The sequence below is a fragment of the Lissotriton helveticus genome, chromosome 11 (assembly GCF_964261635.1).
Source record: "Lissotriton helveticus chromosome 11, aLisHel1.1, whole genome shotgun sequence".
Lineage (NCBI taxonomy): Eukaryota > Metazoa > Chordata > Amphibia > Caudata > Salamandridae > Lissotriton > Lissotriton helveticus.
In genome coordinates this window covers 738,478,411-738,504,290 of record NC_136072.1, presented here as the reverse complement: position 1 = coordinate 738,504,290, position 25,880 = coordinate 738,478,411, and positions in this window count along the sequence as shown.

Genomic DNA, 25,880 nt, shown 5'->3' with positions numbered 1-25,880 from the left:
TGGTCCATCCTATCTAGCTCCGGTTCCAGTGCTTGGTTTGAAGGGCACAAGAACAGTCATTTTACCACCACTTCCTGGCCGTAAGGAAAACAGGTTTATCTCTATTGACAATGTCAAGATACACAGAGTGGCCGATTCTTCTTAGCATGACACTGGCTGTTTCCTGTCCTTCCATTGTGAGAAATTCAGTTTTGCCCACTGCTTCTAATCATGAAACTGAAGTGGCCATCGAATTACCTGCAATTTCCAGTCCTTTATTAAGTACTTTGCCCGGTACTGCCCATTATGAAATAGACTACACTTACCCTACTGACTTGTCCATACCTGACCTGCAAGCACGTTTGGCCACAGAATCCAGATTTTCTTTTGACACTGTTTCCAATGCTTCGAAAAATCCCTCACGTTTTGCAGTTTATCCCACCCTATTTAAAAAACATTTTTTGATTCCCCCTTGGACATATATTTGGCTGGTGCTTTTTTCAATTTACCTTTTTATGTCAATTGGGTTTGTGTTTTATTTTTTCCGAATTATGAATGGACACTATGTCGTAGAAAGAACATGCATTCGACATCTAAATGGTACGTTGGCCCCCCTTTCCTCATCGCATTCTGCACACAGATTGAAATGAGACGTGACATTTGTTAACATCACTGCTTGGCCTGTCCTTGATGGGATAGTGTGGGATGCCGTTAGGTTTCAAATTCATGGCCCTACCGAGGTTGTTAATGTCCCCAATGTGCTTAGAGTTAACATGGGGGATGTAGTGAAACAAAACATATGTTCTGATGATTGGGATGTTCAGGCCGTAGAGTCTTTGTTTTCTGATTTAAAATACTATGCTGCCTTTGATGCAGAAGATTTGTACTTGGAATCTGCTAATTATGGTGATTTGTTTTGCTTTCAACATTTTGGCAATCACTTCTTGCATAAAACATCATCCAGAAGGAATACTGTAAATTATACACAATGGGAGCATTGCCCAGCTCCTCAACAGGGCAGTTCAAGTACTTTTTTGAAAAAGTACACTTATTTTACTGACTTCAATCAGTCTAATCCCGAGTCCTTTTATTTCAAAATGACGCAGAAGCCTATGTCCAAGGTTAGACTTACCGATACCAAATTATTGTACTCTAAGTCCTTTCTTGATCAGCTAGCTGTTGGCGGCTATGAATTGTAGAAGGAAACTATTGACTTAAAATCTGTTTGGGGTTCTAAAATTTGGCAGGTACAAGGCGCTGAGGCTTTGCACCGTGCTTGTCTCATCCCGAATCAAATGTTGTTTTTGAATTCTTCTATTTCACAGACAACATGCTTTGGATTGGCTACTTCTAAAAAATTGAATACTCCAACCATCCCTGACTTAGAAGAATATTCTGGCTGGAGTAATTATACTCAGTTTTCGATTAGGGACTTGCAAACCCTGTTGCTGAATTCATCCTTTAACATATCCAGTATGGATTCAAAAGGTTGGCTGATGTGGCACAGGAGTGCTGATTCATGGCAGCATCATTTTCTGGGTTTATCTGATGGCTTTACACAGGTCAGACCTGATCCACGTTTTGAAACTGAGCATTCTGTCACAACTTACTCTGTGGGCAAATTATGCCAAAATTGGCTGACACATTCTAAATTGTCTGCAGTTAAATTACATCTGGCAAAGTTAAATGATGATGTAGATTTAAATGATTTCATAAAAGGCCTGGCTAGTGGTATATCAAAAAGATGGATATATGCTGTTTACAATGAAATCTGGAAGACATCACAGATTGAGGCAGCGACACGCCTTAGAGCTATATATCAAGCCAATCTAGAAAAAGTGCTTGCTGTGGTAGATAATAGTATTAACATGCTTTCTTCCCGCATTTACACTTTAGATAATATTGTGTCTTCTGTAGTGGATATTGTGCATGATGAAGTGTCTGTGTTGTACCATGGTCAGAATCAATTATTTTCTATCATGCAATTTGCATGGACCCTTCAAACGCTTAAATCTGGCAAGGTGCCATGGACCTACATGAATGTTTCTTCTCTCTTTGCCCCCTTTAATTTGACTGACAAGCAGCGCCTGCTTTCCATGTGAGATGCTTCCTTTTCTATGTTACATATTGAGAGATTAGAGTCCTTGCCTTTTTCTGTAGCAGAGGCCAGCGCTGCTACGTGGCTTATCCACGGTTTGATAACATTACCTTTTGCTTTGTATAAATTTACAAATTGTATGAGATATGTTGCCATAGGTCGCTATGAGCCCTTAGTAGTGCGTTTCTCCATGAAGTCTGGTCCCTTCCTTTCACTTACAGATGTTTGAAAGACGGACAAAAAGTTTATCTGAATGGGGAGGAGTGTACAGAAACACCAGACCACTCGCTAATGTGTAGGCATATACAATTGCACGGTTCTTGTAACCAGGACCGGCCAAACTTAGCCTGTGTTTTAAAAGGGACTCCAGTTCCTGCAATCACCCCGACTTTTACCTTGCTGGGAAACGGAAGTTGCTACACTGGCAACGTGCCTATCTACAGCCAAACCTGCAGCGGGCCTAGACATAGTGGCAAAAATAGCGTCAGTCAATGCCTCATGAAACGGCTGCAGAGGCTCAGCCGAGCTTGACTGCAGTTTAAGGACCTCAGTGAAGAGGTTGGTCCTCACGGGCGCAACGGGGAGATGAAGGGGCAAAGCTTTGGCCACCCACGTACACACTACTATGTACGTTGCCCGCTCCTCCAAAGACACGGTTGGATTAGAGACATTACTAGTGTCTGGCAAGGTGTCCAGACCACTCGCATCCCCCAGTCCACCTGTCCATTCGTCTTGGGACTGACACTCACTTGTCAGTGGGTCTTCAGAACCCTCCCAATACTCCTTATCACCCATTCTCTGATAATCAGGGTTGTCAAAAGATGTGCCCGGCTCGTTGAAGTTAAACTCCCCATGCAGCATTAAAAGCGTTGCTCTGCCGCGCCGTTCCCACGCCGGAGCCGTATAGTGTGTGGTATCGGGAACATCACCACCCGAGGACGGCGCCGAGGGTGACACCTGGGGCACTGTTGCCGGTGAGGTCGTGAGGCGAACAAGCGAGGACCAGGATCACCTATCGGATCCAGTGTGGCCCAGCGGTGCCGGGACGAAGGCGCCGCCAGTGTCAGAGCCAAAGCAAGAGACAGCGTCGGGGCCAAAGCACCAGACCCGCTAGTGCCCCCAGACGGGTCCGCTGGGCCCTAAGCCGCGGCATAGCCCATCGGTGGAGTGAGGGACATCATGACCATGAGGAAGCGCACTAACTCCTCCTGCGTCGCATGCTGCCCAGGGACCAGAGGTCGTGGTGCAGGCTACTACGGCTGCAAATGTGACGGAGCCGCGTGGGCGGTGTCACCCAAATCCCATGCAGCATTGTACGTGCATTGTGGTGAGTTTGAAGTGCGATGACATCTCTTTGACTTCTTGTTGTTACCTGACGACTTTGCCCTGGAGGAGTGATGTCAAATCCCAGGGCTCTGATGGCTCAAACCCCACGCCCGGGCACTCGACCTACGTCCAGACCATGAGCTATTGCGGTGCTGGGCCAACTGCTGGAGTCCGAGCCGCTTGCGGGACCACTCCCACCTAGCTTCATATGTCTGGGCCCGGCAGTCGGAGCAGAACTTGTTGCCGTGCTTGACGTCGAAACAGTGGAGACACCGACAGTGAGGGTCAGTCACTGACATCAGTCGGTCGCAATCCTCACAGGCTTGGAAACGGCCATCCCTATTGGCACCGTCCTGAGTCGGACAATCCAAGTTAAATGATCTGAAGTGATCGTACTATGATTTGAAAAAAAATGAGTAAGGTTACACTTTTACGGGAACTCCGCTGCTGGTGTGAAAAAAGAGGACCTGACGAGAGCACGCAGAGGCGACATATGAGTACTCAGCCAACGTCATCACGGCGCACACAATGCCAACGACACATGCGGAGCCGCAGACGATGCCTACCGACACACAAGGGTACTGCTAAGCCGAAATTGGCAGATCCAGTCTGGCACTTGGGGATATTGTAAGGTGAGAAATATAATACTGACCTGTTTCTTTCATATGCAAACAGCATGCACAATGTCGCACATGGCACACACATAACGTGGTCACACAGGGTCATGCTGTGCGTCAATTCGACATCTGTGACAGTGGGCATGTTGCTGTCATCATGTGACAGTTCCCTGTACTGAATGGTTGCCATTCCAGTGTTGTTGTGCATCACAATATGTTGCAGACGTTACTCAGGTGCGAAGTGTTGAATGTATGTGATACACATGTGCACAATGATTAATGACATGTCTCAACAGCTCTTCACACATCAACTGAGCCACAAGGTCACAGTCCCTGTGCTTCTTCAATGTCTGCCACACCTGGGGCCGGCTGATGTAAGGATGCAACACAAATTTGGCAACAGTTTGACTCGTAGATGGTACTCGTGGCTTGAGAGTCAAATAAACCATTTAAAGATGGAGCTGACGCAACGTGCGTCGCAACATAAACTTTAAATTTCGACTGATATGGTTTTTATAATAACATGGGCTACTGTAAGGTGGCGCAGACGAAGCGCGTGTAGAGCGATAACATAAAATACTAAGCCTGGTAGGTGCCTATTTTCGAAAATTATAATAAGCCACTCTAAGATGGCGCTGATATAGCGCACGTTGCATTACAAGTGAAATAACTAGGCAAAGATGGAGTCTACACTTCAGGACTACAAATAGCCATTCATAGATGGCGCTGATATAGTACGCGAAGATAGCCACTCTAAGATGGCGCTGATATAGCGCACGATGTATTACAAGTGAAATAACTAGACAAAGATGGCGCCTACACTTCAGGACTACAAATAGCCATTCAAAGATGGCGCTGATGTAGCACGCGAAGATTTACCGATGGGTTTCCAAGATATACGGTGAGTGGAATGGGCAATAGATACTCATATTGCAGCAAGATTTAAATATAAAATAAGGATAAGACTCTTATTGTCGTTACCTTTGCTTCATAGAACTATGGACCAGAACAAACTAATATTTACGGGACCTGTGACAAGGCATAAACTACAGGTAAAAATATCGAAAATAAGATCTGATATAACTAATCTGCTACAGTTTGATTAGAACTATTAATTAAAATAGAGTGATAATCGAGTTTAGTTATTGATAAAATTGTCTAATTTTGTTGCTTTATAATAAATGCCCGCTACGAAGGGACATTAGGATTTAACTATCAGGCTACACCTGATCTAGTAAGAGGTGAATGTAAGCTATGTTGAAAATATAATACTTCTCAGTAGGATAAATGTACTGTAATATTAACCACTTAGAACTGATAGTAAAATTAGATTAAAACTGACACATAACTTATTACTTTAGAAGTACGAACGCAGGATAAGGATACTCAAATACCGAGACGCTAACGATACCGTGCTACCGAACTGTCCACTTCTTACTAAAAGGTGAGCAAGTGTGATATAACGTGAAATGCACTATATCATTTACTAGACTAGAATTTGGGCAGTGGCTCATGACAGGGGATATGTTGTTGTTTGCTATTACAGTCATAACGCCTCATAGGAAACAGTGGACAGAACCCCACGAATATGATTTAAACAGGATTTATACTGGTATGTTAAATTTACAATATATGGAATTTCTATTTTGCAATTACCTTCAGGTTCTTCCACTGATTATACTGATCTGTTTAGATTTACTTTTATTTCTATACTGTATCGCACTTTGGTGAATCTAGTTTTTTGCTTGGTAATAGGGTCTACAAATGATGACTTTACTATACCCCACAAATTCTTGGTGATCTTCTCTTGAAGATTAATTTATTAATATGAAAAATATATAAGTAACATTCTGTTACATACTGTAATTATTTACAGCCCTGAAGAAGTCTTAATGTCCAAGACGGTCTAGACGAAACACGTGTTGGCTGTTATATTGAAATTATTTTGGAAGAAGAATACTATTTTGGTTTGGATGAAGAAAAGTATATGAATAAAGAATAAGAAAAAGTGAAGAAGAAGAATACAGATTTGTGGACTTTAATTGACATTTTGAGTGCTCGGTGGATCATTGGTAACTGATGTAAGGATGCCATGCTGATGTATGCATCCACATGGTCAACATGAGTCTAGACTACATCCCTGCAATGTGATTTCCTGGGGTCACACTCCCAATGGTGACATGAAGGAGGTCAGGAACGCAGCCTAAACAAGCGTTCACTTGAGCATGTCTGACGCACAGCGTACCCCAATGGTACGTGCGTGTGTACGCCTCGTTTCCCTATCGCATTGTAGCCATACGCGAGCACAGCGTATCCCAATGGTACGTGTATGTGTACGCCTCGTTCCCTATTGCATTGTAGCCATACGTGAGCACAGCGTACCCCAATGGTACGTGCTTGTGTATGCCTCGTTTCCCTATTGCATTGTAGCCATACGCAAGCACAGTGTACCCCAATGGTATGTGTGTGTGTTGTGTGTGTGTACGCCTCGTTTCCCTATTGCATTGTAGCCATACGCGAGCACAGCGTATCCCAATGGTACGTGCGTGTGTACGCCTCGTTTCACCATTGAATGGGTAGCATTTGGAACGGCTATCGCACCGTACTTGTGTGGGTAATCAAATAAATACATAGGGAACATCTAGGGGAACAGTGGAATGATCAGAATGCAGCCAGGTTGTCATGGATACAGAGAGTTTTGAGCCTCCTACAGGTGTTCTAGAAAATTCAGTTGGGCAAAAGTATACAATGTTGCAAAAGTTGTTGTTCAGCTCTGGCTCAGTTTTCAAACCATGCATATGTGTGTCATGGCCTTATGTGTGACGGGATTGGATGAAACATAGGATGCAAACTATGGTGGCCTATCACACACTACTCCTTGGACTCACAGACCCTCTGCAGCACAAATATAAGGCAGCATGTGGCTGTGGGAGGGCACTTGCCTGCACAACATTGGAGTGGAAAACACAGCTGCTGTCTCTGTATCCTCTGGACCCTGATTAGCTGAGCATGGAGAGGGCACCTGCATTCAGTGATGGTGAGAACAAGGCCCTGCTGGATGCCCTCCTGCCTAACTACAGCAAGCTGTATGGGAGACCAGAGGAGCAGGTGAGTGATGTGTGCACTACCTTGGAGTGTGCACCGATTGTGTGTGTGACACTATAGCCACTGTGTATGTATAGTGGATAGATGCTATGTTGTTGGGAGTGAGTGCCAGGGTGTACAGTGTTGTGTGAAGAGGATTCTTTGTTGTAGTGGGGTGTGTGGCAGCATGTCACGTGCTGCAGTGCACCCAGATGTAGCATATATTGCTCAGTGAGTGCCATGCTCAAAGAGTAGTTTGCACACCTTATGTCATCTGTAGCCTTTAAATGGCATGTAGTGCAGTTGTGTTTGCTCACAGGCCACATAATCCTGGACAATGATGCAAATGTGTGGAGCATCCGATGCCCTGTTGTCCTCAAGTATTTTGTGCACATATGTGTGTCTTTGGAACATGGACCAGGTGTACTGATGTTCTTTAACTTTACATTCGTGACAGGTATCTGCCTATGAGAAGGGTGAAATCTGGCTGGACATCGCCAGGGCTGTCAGGAGTGAGGGGGGGGTGGCCTCGCAGGAGGCTCAGAAACATCAAGAAGAGGTGCCAGGACGTCCGGTGCTGGACCCGCCGCATCGCCAGGGTACAGCTGAAGCTGGAAGCTCCACGCCGGCATGGCGGCACCCGCCACCTCACCCCCCACATGCTCCGGGTCCTGGAAGTGGTGTTCCCAGACCTCCATAGGCAGTTGCAGGAGGGACAGCAGCAAGAAGGGGGTAGGTACATGTCTGTTTGTTGTCTTGTTTGTCACATGCTACCTGCAGTGCTCTGAGGCATGGTAACACTCCCATAGTTGGAGTGGTGTGGTGGACAGGCACTTTATGCATTGGCATAAGAATGGCCCAGTTTCAGCAGATGCTTCTTTACATGCCTTGCCCTACTCCACATCTGACCAGCTCTTTGGCTAATGATTGTTTTTCACATGTACTCCTATGGTGCAATGTCTTAGTATACATCTTCCTTTGCACATCATCATGTTGGAGGGGGGTCTGTGACACCTGTTGGTACCTTACATGTAGCACCACATGTGCACTGTGTCTGGCCTTCTTCATATTTTGGCACTGATCTTGAGTCTCAACATGTGTTTCCTGCACGAGTCAGCCTCAGTGGCCTTTGTCCATGGTACACTTTCTAATTGCCATGTGTTAGCTACAGGTGCACACTGTACATGTGCACTAATTTTGGCTTGTGCATACTCACACTGGGCAGTGCGTGTGTGCATATACTCAAAATATGTTGCATGTTGTTTGTAAATAATATTGACGGTCAGCCACACAATGTGACTTTGGGTGTAGACAGCTGTGATGCCAGTGTGAGGTGATGGAACACTTGGTTCAGGTCCCAGGATGGCATCACATGGCAGTTCAGGCAGGACTTTTCCCATGTGGCACAAGGTCAAAGTGAATCAAACATGACCAGGTCTGGATTTGGGTGGCAGGGTGGGCAAATGAACTGTGATTCATCATCAGCTATCCTGTTGTCAGGCAGTGACTCATCATTGTGTCTCTCATACACGTTTTTGCCTTGCCTGTTACTTGTATCCTACTATACATTGAGCGTTGTGTCACTTACAATTGCCCAAGACTAGGCTTGGCATTGTGCAGAGTTCAGTGGCATGTGACTCATGATTAGGGCTCCCGGTTTTCCCTTTTTACGGATTTTTACACATAAATACAGACGGAAATGTATATTTCCTTTGTCTGTATTTATATTTAAAAGCGGCAAAATACTAGCACATTTTGCCGCGCTGCCGTCGGGTATTTTGCTACCGGCGTTCCAAAGGAACAATGCTGCTGTCCCGTGTAACAGGTGTTGTATTTCTGTAACAGCAAAGCAATCACTTAAACTTTGTTTGTCAAATGAAATCAAAGCATATTTGGAGAGTGCGAGAGGCCCCTCCGGAGGACATCCAATCTCGTTCACAATAACAGCCATCAAGAAAAGAAGACCCGGGTGTTTATGCTGACCTCAAAAAGCTGTGAGCCTACATGGTTGTAGAAACTTAAACAGAGAGATAAACAAACAGGCTTCGGCACCAAAGACCGCTCAGGGGTTGTCTACGGTGCTGAAACACCACCACAAAGTAATACAAGCCCACGAGATAACATTGGGCATGAGAGAATATTTCATTTTGTATACAAACTTATATATAAAAAATAGGCTTAAAAAAGCTATTAGTTTATGTGATATATTGCAGGTGCCTTTACACCACATTACAATATTTGAAAGCTAAAAAAATGTCTCCTTTTGGAACCCCGTCTTTTTTATTGTATATCCCCAATTCCCATACTGTGTTGTACTGTCAGCTGTCTTCTGTAAGAATGTGCGTATTGCCTAGAGCGTAAAGACCGCTGAGTGGTTTTACTCAATCACATCAATAGGATTAACATGGCAGATTTAGACTATGGGGGTTTGCCATGCCTCTTGTGGTGATGTTTGCTTGTGAAAAAACGGCTGCCGAAGGCATATCCAAGATGTGGACAATGAGGAGAGGGTACTGGGTGTGCCACTGGAGGTGTGAGAATTTGTGAGGGAAGAAAGCATGTTTAGGATATGACTCGGTTGTCTGTCTGTGGGGCTGTTTAGGTGTGAGGAAGGTTAGGGGGGAAAATTTACTAGGGATATAGATCGTTTTTTTTCTTTTTGTATTTTTATCTCGCGCAAACTTTTCTCGAAGGCACTGGAGCGCTTTAAATGAGTACCAGTTACATTACACAAGGACACATAGGTGGCATGGAATAGGATTGGGGATGTTAAGGATAACGCTGCAGAAGTAAAAGATGAACCCGAAAGGAAAGTCTTGGAGCGAGGCCTGGAGAGAGGTGGCATGCCTTGGGAGGCAGCCTCCCAGATCAGCAGAGGTGATCCTTCTGCATACACCCCCGCAGTCCTGCAGGCAGCAGACAGAGGGTGCAGGCGCTTTGAAGATGGATAACGTAATCGCACACGAGGCACTTTGGCAGCCTAGAGAACAGGCACAGTGTCAGGGCGCCCCAGGAGAGATGACCCAGATTTCACACCTACACTGCATTTCTCCGCCCACTGCAGACCCGACTTCATCCTTAGCACTGCCATTACTCCTTTATCACTCCACCCTGCCTGTCCCAGCCCTTTTGGATTATGTTACTGGTTCTGAATGTATACCACAAACTGCGAGATTGAAAACGGGGGAGTGTCTTCCAGCAGCAGATCAGCGAGTCATGTGATTAATTGGGTGATAACGACCTGAAGGCCTATCTGTCACCAACCCTAACACTCAGTGCGCCACTTATTCGGTCCCCGATTTACCCAGCTATTGTGTGTTCGAGCACCTGCCTGATGAACAGGTCCAACTCTCACTGGCTGTCCAATACAACTTCCTCCCTTCCATCGAAGGCCAGGTGCGCCATATCATGACAGACTGGGCGCGCAAGCTGCCAGTCGCATGATCAGGTCTAGTCATGCCCGCCCACGACCCATCACAAAGCCCTAGGGAAGGATGGTGAGTTCCGGATGCACTGGGTTGTGTTTAAAGAGCACACAGTGTTCATTGAATCACTTCCGGCTCAGACTTGACTCACTCTGGGGGACCAGGCAGGGAGAGACCGGACTCGTAAGACGGTTCCACCGCACAGGAAGGGCTGCAGAAAAGACGCACAAGGCATGTGCTTTTACAAGTGAGTAATAAAATTACAGAGAGAAAGAGAAACATATCCTTTATTTTAAAATATCAAAATAGGACTATATCCTCCAATTTTAAATTTTTGGGGGGAGACAATTTGGGTGACATGGCCTTGGTAGCTATGGGTTAGTCCACTCCGCTTCCAGTAAAAACAATTGGGGTCTCTTAAGCCACGTTAGAGCTAACGTTTAACATGGGACTCACTCTGTCACAACCAGTATTTATGTCCTACAGCCTCTTTCCTGTGTCAATTTAAATAAATGTGGAAAAATACTAGCTGTTGCGTCGTCTTTTGCTTGTCGCAAAAATAAATGTGGATAAATACAGATAAAATGCCCAAAAAATAAATATGGATAAATACAGACGGAAATGGCAAAAAAATAAATACCATAAAACCGGGAGCCCTACTCATGATGCATGCCATGTTTAGAAATGTGCCCAAATGATTTGTAGCTGATATGTCTGATGTGTACAGGTGACTGATATGTTTTTCTTATTCTACTTGCCAACAGCATCATCACCAGAATCCGGAGGAGACACAGGCGCGGACCAGGCAGAGGGACCGAGCGACAGTGTCACCTGCTTTGAGGAGTCAGGGGGAGGCAGTGGCACGGAGGGTGAGGAGAGTCTGCAGGCCAGACCCCATGTGACTGACACATCCTACCATGCGGACGGCTCGGAATCAGACTCTGAGGAGGAGGGGGAATATGCAGCAATGGTCTCTTCTTCATCTTTGGCTGGCCTCTCCTCCTCCAGTACCATCTCCACCCTCCCAGTTCTTAGGGTCCCTAGGGTCCGTGCTAGCCCCCATGTCTCCTTTGTTCCCGGCACCGCAGCACCTACCCCTGTGTCCCCTGCTGCCCTCAGTGCTGAGTCTGTGGACCTACTCTGGCAGATTGTAGTAGGTCAGACATCCATGTTGACTGTCCTCCATGGACATACACGACTCATTACACAGTTGTCGTTCATGGAGGGCATGTCATATGCCATGTCTGATCTACGTCGGAGTGTGGCTGCCATAGAGTCAATACTGACGGCAGCTCTGTAACCCAGCAGCATCTGTCCCCCCCCATCCTTCAGACCCAACCACCTCAGCCTCTCCCATACCTACCCAAAATACACGCAGACGCCATAGGTCAGACACAACAACAGACACACCCAGCACACCCACAGGGCAGAAAAAGCTCAAATCTCCACGCACCCAATCTCAAGGGAATGTAGGCACACCCACAGGGAGAGGGGACACACCTCACACACGCATCCACAGACCCAGGACAACAGGCTCACAGCCCTCTACCTCCACCCCCAATGTGTCCCCGGGTTCAGGTGGTAGTTTTTCCGAACTGGCTGAAGTGTGCAGCCAAGTTTATCTTGCTACTTTCTGCGATGCACCGGCCAGTGTGGATGAATCCACAACACCTGCACCCACTCCACCTGTCCTTCCCTCTCCTGTCCATGCGGTGCCGGAGGATTCCACAGATGATGCACCCACTGTTTCCACAGCGGATTGAACTCCATGTGCAGGCAAGTTTGGGTGTGAGAACATCCATGAAGGCACAAACTGTTTATCTGACTTGTTTGGACTGGCCATTGGCCTTCTGTGAGCGAGGACTCTTATTTGCATTTTCAATTTTGAACCAGCTGAATAAAGCTATTTTTTTCAGTTTCTGTACTTTAGTTTGTCTGATAATGTCTGTGACTGCTGTGTGCCTGGGAGCTGGTGTGATGTTCAAATTTGGCTATAGTAACATGTGTCTATTTCCTGATGGTAATGAGGTTAACAATGGTATGTTTTTGCTTTAACTGCTGGGCACTGCTGGGCACTGGTGGGCACTGGTGGGGGTCTTAGCCACACACACTCTAATGCTGGGCACTGCTGGGTACTGGTGGGGGTCTTAGCCACACACACACTCTAATGCTGGGCACTGCTGGGCACTGGTGGGGGTCTTAGCCACACACACACTCTAATGCTGGGAAATGGTGGGGGTCTTAGCCACACACACTCTAATGCTGGGCACTGCTGGGCACTGGTGGGGGTCTTAGCCACTTACACACTCTAATGCTGGGCACTGGTGAGGGTCTTAGTCACACACACACTCTAATGCTGGGCACTGGTGGGGGTCTTAGCCACACACACACTCTAATGCTGGGCACTGCTGGGCACTGGTGGGGGTCTTAGCCACACACACTCTAATGCTGGGCACTGCTGGGCACTGGTGGGGGTCTTAGCCACACACACACTCTAATGCTGGGCACTGCTGGGCACTGGGGGGGTCTTAGCCACACACACACTCTAATGCTGGGCACTGGTGGGGGTCTTAGCCAAACACACTCTAATGCTGGGCACTGGTGGGGGTCTTAGCCACACACACACTCTAATGCTGTGCACTGCTGGGCACTGGTGGGGGTCTTAGCCACACACACTCTAATGCTGGGCACTGCTGGGCACTGGTGGGGGTCTTAGCCACACACACACTCTAATGCTGGGCACTGGTGGGGGTCTTAGCCACGCGCACTCTAATGCTGGGCACTGCTGGGCACTGTTGGGGGTCTTAGCCACACACACACTCTAATGCTTGGCACTGGTGGGGGTCTTAGCCACACACACACTCTAATGCTGGGCATTGCTGGGCACTGGTGGGGGTCTTAGCCACACACACTCTAATGCTGGGCACTGGTGGGCACTGGTGGGGGTCTTAGCCACACACACACTCTACGGCTGGGTACTGGTGGGGGTCTTAGCCAAGCACACTCTAATACTGGGCACTGCTGAGCACTGGTGGGGGTCTTAGCCACACACACACTTTAATGCTGGGCACTGGTGGGGGTCTTAGCCACACACACTCTAATGCTGGGCACTGCTGGGCACTGGTGGGGGTCTTAGCCACACACACACTCTAATGCTGGGCACTGGTGGGGGTCTTAGACACACACACTCTAATGCTGGGCACTGCTGGGCACTGGTGGGGGTCTTAGCCACACACACACTCTAATGCTGGGCACTGCTGGGCACTGGTGGGGGTCTTAGCCACAGACACTCTAATGCTGGGCACTGCTGGGCACTGGTGGGGGTCTTAGCCACACACACACTCTAATGCTGGGCACTGCTGGGCACTGGGGGGGTCTTAGCCACACACACACTCCAATGCTGGGCACTGGTTGGGGTCTTAGCCACACACACTCTAATGCTGGGCACTGCTGGGCACTGGTGGGGGTCTTAGCCACACACACTCTAATGCTGGGCACTGCTGGGCACTGGTGGGGGTCTTAGCCACACACACTCTAATGCTGGGCACTGCTGGGCACTGGTGGGGTACTTAGCCACACACACACTCTAATGCTGGGCACTGCTGGGCACTGGGGGGGTCTTAGCCACAAACACACTCTAATGCTGGGCACTGGTGGGGGTCTTAGCCATACACACTCTAATGCTGGGCACTGCTGGGCACGGGTGGGGGTCTTAGCCACACACACACTCTAATGCTGGGCACTGGTGGGGGTCTTAGCCACACACACACTCTAATGCTGGGCACTGCTGGGCACTGGTGGGGGTCTTAGCCACACACACTCTAATGCTGGGCACTGCTGGGCACTGGTGGGGGTCTTAGCCACACAAATACTCTAATGCTGGGCACTGGTGGGGGTCTTAGCCATGCACACTCTAATGCTGGGCACTGCTGGGCACTGGTGGGGGTCTTAGCCACACACACACTCTAATGCTTGGCACTGGTGGGGGTCTTAGCCACACACACTCTAATGCTGGGCACTGCTGGGAACTGGTGGGGGTCTTAGCCACACACACACTCTAATGCTGGGCACTGGGGGGGGTCTTAGCCACACAGACTCTAATGCTGGGCACTGCTGGGCACTGGTGGGGGTCTTAGCCACACACACACTCTAATGCTGGGCACTGGTGGGGGTCTTAGCCAAGCACACTCTAATGTTGGGCACTGCTGGGCACTGGTGGGGGTCTTAGCCACACATACACTCTAATGCTGGGCACTGGTGGGGGTCTTAGCCACACACACTCTAATGCTGGGCACTGCTGGGCACTGGTGGGGGTCTTAGCCACACACACACTCTAATGCTGGGCACTGGTGGGGGTCTTAGCCACACACACTCTAATGCTGGGCACTGCTGGGCACTGGTGGAGGGTCTTAGCCACACACACACTCTAATGCTGGGCACTGGTGGGGGTCTTAGCCACACACACACTCTAATGCTGGGCACTGCTGGGCACTGGTGGGGGTCTTAGCCACACACACTCTAATGCTGGGCACTGCTGGGCACTGGTGGGGGTCCTAGCCACACACACTCTAATGCTGGGCACTGCTGGGCACTGGTGGGGGTCTTAGCCACACACACACTCTAATGCTGGGCACTGGTGGGGGTCTTAGCCAAACACACTCTAATGCTGGGCACTGCTGGGCGCTGCTGGGCACTGGTGGGGGTCTTAGCCACACACACACTCTAATGCTGGGCACTGGTGGGTGTCTTAGCCACACACACTTTAATGCTGGGCACTGCTGGGCACCTTAGCCACACACACACTCTAATGCTGGGCACTGGTGGGGGTCTTAGCCACACACACTCTAATGTTGGGCACTGCTGGGCACTTGTGGGGGTCTTAGCCACACACAGACTCTAATGTTGGGCACTGGTGGGGGTCTTAGCCACACACACACTCTAATGCTGGGCACTGGTGGGGGTTTTAGCCACACACACACTCTAATGCTGGGCACTGCTGGGCACTGGTGGGGGTCTTAGCCACACACACTCTAATGCTGGGCACTGCTGGGCACTGGTGGGGGTCTTAGCCACACACACACTCTAAAGCTGGGCACTGCTGGGCACTGGTGGGGGTCTTAGCCACACACACACTCTAATGCTGGGCACTGGTGGGGGTCTTAGCCACACACACTCTAATGCTGGGCACTGCTGGGCACTGGTGGGGGTCTTAGCCACACACACACTCTAATGCTGGGCACTGGTGGGGGTCTTAGCCACACACACTCTAATGCTGGGCACTGCTGGGCACTGGTGGGGGGTCTTAGCCACACACACACTCTAATGCTGGGCACTGGTGGGGGTCTTAGCCACACACACACTCTAATGCTGGGCACTGCTGGGCACTGGTGGGGGTCTTAGCCACACACACTCTAATGCTGGGCACTGCTGGGCACTGGTGGGGGTCTTAGCCACACACACTCTAATGCTGGGCACTGCTGGGCACTGGTGGGGGTCTTAGCCACACACACACTCTAATGCTGGGCACTGGTGGGGGTCTTAGCCACACACACTCTAATGCTGGGCACTGCTGGGCACTGCTGGGCACTGGTGGGGGTCTTAGCCACACACACACTCCAATGCTGGGCACTGCTGGGCACTGGTGGGGGTCGTAGCCACACACACACTCTAATGCTGGGCACTGGTGGGGGTCTTAGCCACACACACTCTAATGCTGGGCACTGTTGGGCACTGGTGGGGGGTCTTAGCCACACACACACTCTAATGCTGGGCACTGGTGGGGGTCTTAGCCACACACACACTCTAATGCTGGGCACTGCTGGGCACTGGTGGGGGTCTTAGCCACACACACACTCTAATGCTGGGCACTGCTGGGCACTGGTGGGGGTCTTAGCCACACACACTCTAATGCTGGGCACTGCTGGGCACTGGTGGGGGTCTAGGCCACACACACACTCTAATGCTGGGCACTGGTGGGGGTCTTAGCCTTGCGCACTCTAATGCTGGGCACTGCTGGGCACTGTTGGGGGTCTTAGCCACACACACACTCTAATGCTTGGCACTGGTGGGGGTCTTAGCCACACACACACTCTAATGCTGGGCACTGCTGGGCACTGGTGGGGGTCTTAGCCACACACACTCTAATGCTGGGCACTGCTGGACACTGGTGGGGGTCTTAGCCACACACACACTCTACGGCTGGGTACTGGTGGGGGTCTTAGCCAAGCACACTCTAATACTGGGCACTGCTGGGCACTGGTGGGGGTCTTAGCCACACACACACTCTAATGCTGGGCACTGGTGGGGGTCTTAGCCACACACACTCTAATGCTGGGCACTGCTGGGCACTGGTGGGGGTCTTAGCCACACACACACTCTAATGCTGGGCACTGGTGGGGGTCTTAGCCACACACACTCTAATGCTGGGCACTGCTGGGCACTGGTGGGGGTCTTAGCCACACACACACTCTAATGCTGGGCACTGCTGGGCACTGGTGGGGGTCTTAGCCACACACACTCTACTGCTGGGCACTGCTGGGCACTGGTGGGGGTCTTAGCCACACACACACTCTAATGCTGGGCACTGGTGGGTGTCTTAGCCACACACACTTTAATGCTGGGCACTGCTGGGCACCTAGCCACACACACACTCTAATGCTGGGCACTGGTGGGGGTCTTAGCCACACACACTCTAATGTTGGGCACTGCTGGGCACTGGTGGGGTCTTAGCCACACACACACTCTAATGCTGGGCACTGGTGGGGGTTTTAGCCACACACACACTCTAATGCTGGGCACTGGTGGGGGTCTTAGCCAAACACACTCTAATGCTGGGCACTGCTGGGCGCTGCTGGGCACTGGTGGGGGTCTTAGCCACACACACACTCTAATGCTGGGCACTGGTGGGTGTCTTAGCCACACACACTTTAATGCTGGGCACTGCTGGGCACCTTAGCCACACACACACTCTAATGCTGGGCACTGGTGGGGGTCTTAGCCACACACACTCTAATGTTGGGCACTGCTGGGCACTTGTGGGGGTCTTAGCCACACACAGACTCTAATGTTGGGCACTGGTGGGGGTCTTAGCCACACACACACTCTAATGCTGGGCACTGGTGGGGGTTTTAGCCACACACACACTCTAATGCTGGGCACTGCTGGGCACTGGTGGGGGTCTTAGCCACACACACTCTAATGCTGGGCACTGCTGGGCACTGGTGGGGGTCTTAGCCACACACACACTCTAAAGCTGGGCACTGCTGGGCACTGGTGGGGGTCTTAGCCACACACACACTCTAATGCTGGGCACTGGTGGGGGTCTTAGCCACACACACTCTAATGCTGGGCACTGCTGGGCACTGGTGGGGGTCTTAGCCACACACACACTCTAATGCTGGGCACTGGTGGGGGTCTTAGCCACACACACTCTAATGCTGGGCACTGCTGGGCACTGGTGGGGGGTCTTAGCCACACACACACTCTAATGCTTAGCACTGGTGGGGGTCTTAGCCACACACACACTCTAATGCTGGGCACTGCTGGGCACTGGTGGGGGTCTTAGCCACACACACTCTAATGCTGGGCACTGCTGGGCACTGGTGGGGGTCTTAGCCACACACACTCTAATGCTGGGCACTGCTGGGCACTGGTGGGGGTCTTAGCCACACACACACTCTAATGCTGGGCACTGGTGGGGGTCTTAGCCACACACACTCTAATGCTGGGCACTGCTGGGCACTGCTGGGCACTGGTGGGGGTCTTAGCCACACACACACTCCAATGCTGGGCACTGCTGGGCACTGGTGGGGGTCGTAGCCACACACACACTCTAATGCTGGGCACTGGTGGGGGTCTTAGCCACACACACTCTAATGCTGGGCACTGTTGGGCACTGGTGGGGGGTCTTAGCCACACACACACTCTAATGCTGGGCACTGGTGGGGGTCTTAGCCACACACACACTCTAATGCTGGGCACTGCTGGGCACTGGTGGGGGTCTTAGCCACACACACACTCTAATGCTGGGCACTGCTGGGCACTGGTGGGGGTCTTAGCCACACACACTCTAATGCTGGGCACTGCTGGGCACTGGTGGGGGTCTAAGCCACACACACACTCTAATGCTGGGCACTGGTGGGGGTCTTAGCCTCGCGCACTCTAATGCTGGGCACTGTTGGGGGTCTTAGCCACACACACACTCTAATGCTGGGCACTGGTGGGGGTACTGCTGGGCACTGCTGGGCACTGGTGGGGGTCTTAGCCACACACACACTCTAATGCTGGGCACTGGTGGGGGTCTTAGCCACACACACTCTAATGCTGGGCACTGCTGGGCACTGGTGGGGGTCTAAGCCACACACACACTCTAATGCTGGGCACTGGTGGGGGTCTTAGCCTCGCGCACTCTAATGCTGGGCACTGTTGGGGGTCTTAGCCACACACACACTCTAATGCTGGGCACTGGTGGGGGCACTGCTGGGCACTGCTGGGCACTGGTGGGGGTCTTAGCCACACACACACTCTAATGCTGGGCACTGGTGGGGGTCTTAGCCACACACACTCTAATGCTGGGCACTGCTGGGCACTGGTGGGGGTCTTAGCCACACACACACTCCAATGCTGGGCACTGCTGGGCACTGGTGGGGGTCTTAGCCACACACACACTCTAATGCTGGGCACTGCTGGGCACTGGTGGGGGTCTTAGCCACACACACTCTAATGCTGGGCACTGCTGGGCACTGGTGGGGGTCTAAGCCACACACACACTCTAATGCTGGGCACTGGTGGGGGTCTTAGCCTTGCGCACTCTAATGCTGGGCACTGCTGGGCACTGTTGGGGGTCTTAGCCACACACACACTCTAATGCTTGGCACTGGTGGGGGTCTTAGCCACACACACACTCTAATGCTGGGCACTGCTGGGCACTGGTGGGGGTCTTAGCCACACACACTCTAATGCTGGGCACTGCTGGGCACTGGTGGGGGTCTTAGCCACACACACACTCTACGGCTGGGTACTGGTGGGGGTCTTAGCCAAGCACACTCTAATACTGGGCACTGCTGGGCACTGGTGGGGGTCTTAGCCACACACACACTCTAATGCTGGGCACTGGTGGGGGTCTTAGCCACACACACTCTAATGCTGGGCACTGCTGGGCACTGGTGGGGGTCTTAGCCACACACACACTCTAATGCTGGGCACTGGTGGGGGTCTTAGCCACACACACTCTAATGCTGGGCACTGCTGGGCACTGGTGGGGGTCTTAGCCACACACACACTCTAATGCTGGGCACTGCTGGGCACTGGTGGGGGTCTTAGCCACACACACTCTACTGCTGGGCACTGCTGGGCACTGGTGGGGGTCTTAGCCACACACACACTCTAATGCTGGGCACTGGTGGGTGTCTTAGCCACACACACTTTAATGCTGGGCACTGCTGGGCACCTTAGCCACACACACACTCTAATGCTGGGCACTGGTGGGGGTCTTAGCCACACACACTCTAATGTTGGGCACTGCTGGGCACTGGTGGGGTCTTAGCCACACACACACTCTAATGCTGGGCACTGGTGGGGGTTTTAGCCACACACACACTCTAATGCTGGGCACTGGTGGGGGTCTTAGCCAAACACACTCTAATGCTGGGCACTGCTGGGCGCTGCTGGGCACTGGTGGGGGTCTTAGCCACACACACACTCTAATGCTGGGCACTGGTGGGTGTCTTAGCCACACACACTTTAATGCTGGGCACTGCTGGGCACCTTAGCCACACACACACTCTAATGCTGGGCACTGGTGGGGGTCTTAGCCACACACACTCTAATGTTGGGCACTGCTGGGCACTTGTGGGGGTCTTAGCCACACACAGACTCTAATGTTGGGCACTGGTGGGGGTCTTAGCCACACACACACTCTAATGCTGGGCACTGGTGGGGGTTTTAGCCACACACACACTCTAATGCTGGGCACTGCTGGGCACTGGTGGGGGTCTTAGCCACACACACTCTAATGCTGGGCACTGCTGGGCACTGGTGGGGGTCTTAGCCACACACACACTCTAAAGCTGGGCACTGCTGGGCACTGGTGGGGGTCTTAGCCACACACACACTCTAATGCTGGGCACTGGTGGGGGTCTTAGCCACACACACTCTAATGCTGGGCACTGCTGGGCACTGGTGGGGGTCTTAGCCACACACACACTCTAATGCTGGGCACTGGTGGGGGTCTTAGCCACACACACTCTAATGCTGGGCACTGCTGGGCACTGGTGGGGGGTCTTAGCCACACACACACTCTAATGCTGGGCACTGGTGGGGGTCTTAGCCACACACACACTCTAATGCTGGGCACTGCTGGGCACTGGTGGGGGTCTTAGTCACACACACTCTAATGCTGGGCACTGCTGGGCACTGGTGGGGGTCTTAGCCACACACACACTCCAATGCTGGGCACTGCTGGGCACTGGTGGGGGTCGTAGCCACACACACACTCTAATGCTGGGCACTGGTGGGGGTCTTAGCCACACACACTCTAATGCTGGGCACTGTTGGGCACTGGTGGGGGGTCTTAGCCACACACACACTCTAATGCTGGGCACTGGTGGGGGTCTTAGCCACACACACACTCTAATGCTGGGCACTGCTGGGCACTGGTGGGGGTCTTAGCCACACACACACTCTAATGCTGGGCACTGCTGGGCACTGGTGGGGGTCTTAGCCACACACACTCTAATGCTGGGCACTGCTGGGCACTGGTGGGGGTCTAAGCCACACACACACTCTAATGCTGGGCACTGGTGGGGGTCTTAGCCTCGCGCACTCTAATGCTGGGCACTGTTGGGGGTCTTAGCCACACACACACTCTAATGCTTGGCACTGGTGGGGGTCTTAGCCACACACACACTCTAATGCTGGGCACTGCTGGGCACCGGTGGGGGTCTTAGCCACACACACTCTAATGCTGGGCACTGCTGGGCACTGGTGGGGGTCTTAGCCACACACACACTCTACGGCTGGGTACTGGTGGGGGTCTTAGCCAAGCACACTCTAATACTGGGCACTGCTGGGCACTGGTGGGGGTCTTAGCCACACACACACTCTAATGCTGGGCACTGGTGGGGGTCTTAGCCACACACACTCTAATGCTGGGCACTGCTGGGCACTGGTGGGGGTCTTAGCCACACACACACTCTAATGCTGGGCACTGGTGGGGGTCTTAGCCACACACACTCTAATGCTGGGCACTGCTGGGCACTGGTGGGGGTCTTAGCCACACACACACTCTAATGCTGGGCACTGCTGGGCACTGGTGGGGGTCTTAGCCACACACACTCTACTGCTGGGCACTGCTGGGCACTGGTGGGGGTCTTAGCCACACACACACTCTAATGCTGGGCACTGGTGGGTGTCTTAGCCACACACACTTTAATGCTGGGCACTGCTGGGCACCTTAGCCACACACACACTCTAATGCTGGGCACTGGTGGGGGTCTTAGCCACACACACTCTAATGTTGGGCACTGCTGGGCACTGGTGGGGTCTTAGCCACACACACACTCTAATGCTGGGCACTGGTGGGGGTTTTAGCCACACACACACTCTAATGCTGGGCACTGCTGGGCACTGGTGGGGGTCTTAGCCACACACACTCTAATGCTGGGCACTGCTGGGCACTGGTGGGGGTCTTAGCCACACACACACTCTAAGGCTGGGCACTGCTGGGCACTGGTGGGGGTCTTAGCCACACACACACTCTAATGCTGGGCACTGGTGGGGGTCTTAGCCACACACACTCTAATGCTGGGCACTGCTGGGCACTGGTGGGGGTCTTAGCCACACACACACTCTAATGCTGGGCACTGGTGGGGGTCTTAGCCACACACACTCTAATGCTGGGCACTGCTGGGCACTGGTGGGGGGTCTTAGCCACACACACACTCTAATGCTGGGCACTGGTGGGGGTCTTAGCCACACACACACTCTAATGCTGGGCACTGCTGGGCACTGGTGGGGGTCTTAGCCACACACACTCTAATGCTGGGCACTGCTGGGCACTGGTGGGGGACTTAGCCACACACACTCTAATGCTGGGCACTGCTGGGCACTGGTGGGGGTCTTAGCCACACACACACTCTAATGCTGGGCTCTGGTGGGGGTCTTAGCCACACACACTCTAATGCTGGGCACTGCTGGGCACTGCTGGGCACTGGTGGGAGTCTTAGCCACACACACACTCCAATGCTGGGCACTGGTGGGGGTCTTAACCACACACACTCTAATGCTGGGCACTGCTGGGCACTGGTGGGGGTCGTAGCCACACACACACTCTAATGCTGGGCACTGGTGGGCGCTGCTGGGCACTGGTGGGGGTCTTAGCCACACACACACTCTAATGCTGGGCACTGGTGGGTGTCTTAGCCACACACACTTTAATGCTGGGCACTGCTGGGCACCTTAGCCACACACACACTCTAATGCTGGGCACTGGTGGGGGTCTTAGCCACACACACTCTAATGTTGGGCACTGCTGGGCACTTGTGGGGGTCTTAGCCACACACAGACTCTAATGTTGGGCACTGGTGGGGGTCTTAGCCACACACACACTCTAATGCTGGGCACTGGTGGGGGTTTTAGCCACACACACACTCTAATGCTGGGTACTGCTGGGCACTGGTGGGGGTCTTAGCCACACACACTCTAATGCTGGGCACTGCTGGGCACTGGTGGGGGTCTTAGCCACACACACATTCTAAAGCTGGGCACTGCTGGGCACTGGTGGGGGTCTTAGCCACACACACACTCTAATGCTGGGCACTGGTGGGGGTCTTAGCCACACACACTCTAATGCTGGGCAATGGTGGGGGTCTTAGCCACACACACACTCTAATGCTGGGCACTGTTGGGGGTCTTAGCCACACACACTCTAATGCTGGGCACTGCTGGGCACTGGTGGGGGGTCGTAGCCACACACACACTCTAATGCTGGGCGCTGGTGGGGGTCTTAGCCACACACACACTCTAATGCTGGGCACTGCTGGGCACTGGTGGGGGTCTTAGCCACACACACTCTAATGCTGGGCACTGCTGGGCACTGGTGGGGGTCTTAGCCACACACACTCTAATGCTGGGCACTGCTGGGCACTGGTGGGGGTCTTAGCCACACACACACTCTAATGCTGGGCACTGGTGGGGGTCTTAGCCACACACACACTCTAATGCTGGGCACTGCTGGGCACTGCTGGGCACTGGTGGGGGTCTTAGCCACACACACACTCCAATGCTGGGCACTGGTGGGGGTCTTAGCCACACACACTCTAATGCTGGGCACTGCTGGGCACTGGTGGGGGTCGTAGCCACACACACACTCTAATGCTGGGCACTGGTGGGGGTCTTAGCCACACACACTCTAATGCTGGGCACTGCTGGGCACTGGTGGGGGGTCTTAGCCACACACACACTCTAATGCTGGGCACTGGTGGGGGTCTTAGCCACACACACACTCTAATGCTGGGCACTGCTGGGCACTGGTGGGGGTCTTAGCCACACACACACTCTAATGCTGGGCACTGCTGGGCACTGGTGGGGGTCTTAGCCACACACACCACACACACACTCTAATGCTGGGCACTGCTGGGCACAGGTGGGGGTCTTAGCCACACACACTCTAATGCTGGGCACTGCTGGGCACTGGTTGGGGTCTAAGCCACACACACACTCTAATGCTGGGCACTGGTGGGGGTCTTAGCCACGCGCACTCTAATGCTGGGCACTGCTGGGCACTGTTGGGGGTCTTAGCCACACACACACTCTAAAGCTTGGCACTGGTGGGGGTCTTAGCCACACACACACTCTAATGCTGGGCACTGCTGGGCACTGGTGGGGGTCTTAGCCACACACACTCTAATGCTGGGCACTGCTGGGCACTGGTGGGGGTCTTAGCCACACACACACTCTACGGCTGGGTACTGGTGGGGGTCTTAGCCAAGCACACTCTAATCCTGGGCACTGCTGGGCACTGGTGGGGGTCTTAGCCACACACACACTCTAATGCTGGGCACTGGTGGGGGTCTTAGCCACACACACTCTAATGCTGGGCACTGCTGGGCACTGGTGGGGGTCTTAGCCACACACACACTCTAATGCTGGGCACTGGTGGGGGTCTTAGCCACACACACTCTAATGCTGGGCACTGCTGGGCACTGGCGGGGGTCTTAGCCACACACACACTCTAATGCTGGGCACTGCTGGGCACTGGTGGGGGTATTAGCCACACACACTCTACTGCTGGGCACTGCTGGGCACTGGTGGGGGTCTTAGCCACACACACACTCTAATGCTGGGCACTGGTGGGTGTCTTAGACACACACACTTTAATGCTGGGCACTGCTGGGCACCTTAGCCACACACACACTCTAATGCTGGGCACTGGTGGGGGTCTTAGCCACACACACTCTAATGTTGGGCACTGCTGGGCACTTGTGGGGGTCTTAGCCACACACAGACTCTAATGTTGGGCACTGGTGGGGGTCTTAGCCACACACACACTCTAATGCTGGGCACTGGTGGGGGTTTTAGCCACACACACACTCTAATGCTGGGCACTGCTGGGCACTGGTGGGGGTCTTAGCCACACACACTCTAATGCTGGGCACTGCTGGGCACTGGTGGGGGTCTTAACCACACACACACTCTAAAGCTGGGCACTGCTGGGCACTGGTGGGGGTCTTAGACACACACACACTCTAATGCTGGGCACTGGTGGGGGTCTTAGCCACACACACTCCAATGCTGGGCACTGCTGGGCACTGGTGGGGGTCTTAGCCACACACACACTCTAATGCTGGGCACTGGTGGGGGTCTTAGCCACACACACTCTAATGCTGGGCACTGCTGGGCACTGGTGGGGGGTCTTAGCCACACACACACTCTAATGCTGGGCACTGGTGGGGGTCTTAGCCACACACACACTCTAATGCTGGGCACTGCTGGGCACTGGTGGGGGTCTTAGCTACACACACTCTAATGCTGGGCACTGCTGGGCACTGGTGGGGGTCTTAGCCACACACACTCTAATGCTGGGCACTGCTGGGCACTGGTGGGGGTCTTAGCCACACACACACTCCAATGCTGGGCACTGGTGGGGGTCTTAGCCACACACACTCTAATGCTGGGCACTGCTGGGCACTGGTGGGGGTCTTAGCCACACACACTCTAATGCTGGGCACTGCTGGGCACTGGTGGGGGTCTAAGCCACACACACACTCTAATGCTGGGCACTGATGGGCACTGGTGGGGGTCTTAGCCACACACACTCTAATGCTGGGCACTGCTGGGCACTGGTAGGGGTCT